Below are 3,995 nucleotides of genomic sequence, written 5' to 3'. Positions count from 1 at the left end.
TGCGGTATGCTGAGACACTACAAGCACCATAGTAGAACACAGATGAAGCTTCTAAGTTGATGTACTAGCCAGTAAGAGGTAGTACAATTCAAGTTTTAGGTACTGAATATTGACCTTTTAGCTGGCTTTGGTGCCTTGGACATGAGCTAGGACCTTAAGATTTTGCATGAAAGGAGGACTAGCAGCCGAGTTGCACGGGAGAATGTGAAAAGTGTTCATATGTAGTAAAAACCTGAGACATCCATCCGTTTTCGTCATTTGTTATCGAATCGACTTAAAGCCAGATCGTCACATTGGCCGCTCTTCTCTCTGAAACGGTTGTACTTATCGTCTGCAAAACTATGTCGCGTGCTGCGGTATGCGGAGAAACTAAAGCCACCGTAGTAGAACACACATGAAGGTTCTAAGTTGATGTAATAGCCAGTAAGAAGTAGTCTAATTCAAGTTTTAGGTATTGATTATTGACTTTTTAGCTGGCTTTGGTGCCTTGGACATGAGCTAGGACCTTAAGATTCTGCATGAAAGGTGGACTAGCAGCCGAGTTGCACGGGAGAATGTGAAAAGTGTTCATATGTAGTAAAAACCTGAGAAATCCGTCCGTTTTCGTCATTTGTTATCGAATCGACTTAAAGCCAGATCGTCACATTGGCCGCTCTTCTCTCTGAAACGGTTGTACTTATCGTCTGCAAAGCTATGTTGCGTGCTGCGGTATGTGGAGACACTAAAAGCACCATAGTAGGAAACAGATGAAGCATCTAAGTTGATGTAATAGCCAGTAAGAAGTAATCCAATTCAAGTTTTGGGTATCGATTATTGACTTTTTAGCTTGCTTTGGTGCCTTGGACATGAGCTAGGACCTTAAGATTCTGCATGAAAGGAGGACTAGCAGCCGAGTTGCACGGGAGAATGTGAAAAGTTTTCATATGTAGTAAAAACCTGAGAAAGCCGTCCGTTTTCGTCATTTGTTATCGAATCGACTTAAAGCCAGATCGACACATTGGCCGCTCTTCTCTCTGAAACGGTTGTACTTATCGTCTGCAAAGCTATGTCGTGTGCTGCGGTATGCTGAGACACTACAAGCACCATAGTAGAACACAGATGAAGCTTCTAAGTTGATGTACTAGCCAGTAAGAGGTAGTACAATTCAAGTTTTAGGTACTGAATATTGACCTTTTAGCTGGCTTTGGTGCCTAGGACATGAGCTAGGACCTTAAGATTCTGCATGAAAGGAGGACTAGCAGCCGAGTTGCACGGGAGAATGTGAAAAGTGTTCATATGTAGTAAAAACCTGAGACATCCGTCCGTTTTCGTCATTTGTTATCGAATCGACTTAAAGCCAGATCGTCACATTGGCCGCTCTTCTCCCTGAAACGATTATACTTATCGTCTGCAAAACTATGTCGCGTGCTGCGGTGTGCGGAGAAACTAAAACCACCGTAGTAGAACACAGATGAAGCTTCTAAGTTGATGTAATAGCCAGTAAGAAGTAGTACAATTCTAGTTTTAGGTATCGATTATTGACTTTTTAGCTGGCTTTGGTGCCTTGGACATGAGCTAGGACCTTAAGATTCTGCATGAAAGGAGGACTAGCAGCCGAGTTGCAGGGGAGAATGCGAAAAGTGTTCAAATAGAGTAAAAACCTGAGAAATCCGTCCGTTTTCGTCATTTGTTATCGAATCGACTTAAAGCCAGATCGTCACATTGGCCGTTCTGCTCTCGGAAACGCTTGTACTTATCGTCTGCAAAGCTATGTCGCGTGTTGCCGTAGGCGGAAACAGGAAAAGCATCATAGTAGAACACAGATGAAGCTTCTAAGTTGATGTAATAGCCAGTAAGAAGTAGTCCATTTCAAGTTTTAGGTATCGATTATTGAATTTTTAGCTGGCTTTGGTGCCTTGGACATGAGCTAGGACCTTAAGATTCTGCATGAAAGGAGGACTGGCAGCCGAGTTGCAGGGGAGAATGTGAAAAGTGTTCATATGTAGTAAAAACCTGAGAAATCCGTCCGTTTTCTACATTTGTTATCGAATCGACTTAAAGCCAGATCGTCACATTGCCCGCTCTGCTCTCGGAAACGGTTGTACTTATCGTCTGCAAAGCTATGTCGCGTGCTGCGGTATGCGGAGACACTAAAAGCACCATAGTAGAACACAGATCAAGCTTCTAAGTTGATGTAATAGCCAGTAAGAAGTAGTACAATTCAAGTTTTAGGTATCGATTATTGAATTTTTAGCTGGCTTTGGTGCCTTGGACATGAGCTAGGACCTTAACATTTTGCATGAAAGGAGGACTAGCAGCCGAGTTGCATGGGAGAATGTGAAAAGTGTTCATATGTAGTAAAAACCTTAGAAATCTGTCCGTTTTCGTCATTTGTTATCGAATCGACTTAAGGCCAGATCGTCACATTGGCCGCTCTTCTCTCTGAAACGGTTGTACTTATCGTCTGCAAAGCTATGTCGCGTGCTGCGGTATGTGGAGACACTAAAAGCACCATAGTAGAACACAGATGAAGCTTCTAAGTTGATGTAATAGCCAGTAAGAAGTAATCAAATTCAAGTTTTAGGTATCGATTATTGACTTTTTAGCTGGCTTTGGTGCCTTGGACATGAGCTAGGACCTTAATATTCTGCATGAAAGGAGGACTAGCAATCGAGTTGCACGGGAGAATGTGAAAAGTGTTCATATGTAGTAAAAACCTGAGAAATCCGTCCGTTTTCGTCATTTGTTATCGAATCGACATAAAGCCAGATCGTTATATTGGCCGCTCTTCTCTCTGAAACGGTTGTACTTATCGTCTGCAAAGCTATGTCGCGTGCTGCTGTATGCGGAGACACTAAAATCACCATAGTAGAACACAGATGAAGCTTCTAAGTTCATGTAATAGCAGGTAAGAAGTAGTACAATTCAAGTTTTAGGTATCGATTATTGACTTTTTAGCTGGCTTTGGTGCCTTGGACATCAGCTAGGACCTTAAGTTTCTGCATGAAAGGAGGACTAGCAGCCGAGTTGCACGGGAGGATGTGAAAAGTGTTCATATGTAGTAAAAACCTGAGAAATCCGTCCGTTTTCGTCATTTGTTATCGAATCGACTTAAAGCCAGATCGTCACATTGGCCGCTCTTCTCTCTGAAACGGTTGTACTTATCGTCTGCGAAGCTATGTCGCGTGCTGCGGTATGTGGAGACACTAAAAGCACCATAGTAGAACACAGATGAAGCTTCTAAGTTGATGTAATAGCCAGTAACAAGTAGTAGCATTCAAGTTTTAGGTATCGATTATTGAGTTTTTAGCTGGCTTTGGTGCCTTGGACATGAGCTAGGACCTTAATATTCTGCATGAAAGGAGGACTAGCAATCGAGTTGCAGGGGAGAATGTGAAAAGTGTTCATATGTAGTAAAACCCTGAGAAATCCGTCCGTTTTCGTCATTTGTTATCGAATCGACATAAAGCCAGATCGTCACATTGGCCGCTCTTCTCTCTGAAACGGTTGAACTTATCGTCTGCAAAACTATGTCGCGTGCTGCGGAATGTGGAGACACTAAAAGCACCATAGTAGAACACAGATGAAGCTTCTAAGTTGATGTAATGGCCAGTAAGAAGTAGTACAATTCAAGTTTTAGGTATCGATTATTGACTTTTTAGCTGGCTTTGGTGCCTTGGACATGAGCTAGGACCTAAACATTCTGCATGAGAGGAGGAGTAGCAGCCGAGTTGCAAGGGAGAATGTGAAAAGTGTTCATATGTAGTAAAAACCTTAGAAATCCGTCCGTTTTCGTCATTTGTTATCGAAACGACATAAAGCCAGATCGTCACATTGGCCGCTCTTCTCTCTGAAACGGTTGTACTTATCGTCTGCAAAGCTATGTTGCGTGCTGCGGTATGTGGAGACACTAAAAGCACCATAGTAGGAAACAGATGAAGCATCTAAGTTGATGTAATAGCCAGGAAGAAGTAATCCAATTCAAGTTTTGCGTAACGATTATTGACTTTTTAGCT

This window comes from Schistocerca gregaria, unplaced genomic scaffold (genome assembly GCF_023897955.1).
Source record: "Schistocerca gregaria isolate iqSchGreg1 unplaced genomic scaffold, iqSchGreg1.2 ptg000043l, whole genome shotgun sequence".
NCBI lineage: Eukaryota > Metazoa > Arthropoda > Insecta > Orthoptera > Acrididae > Schistocerca > Schistocerca gregaria.
The sequence above is the reverse complement of the archived record's forward strand: the minus strand, read 5'-3'. Positions refer to the sequence as shown.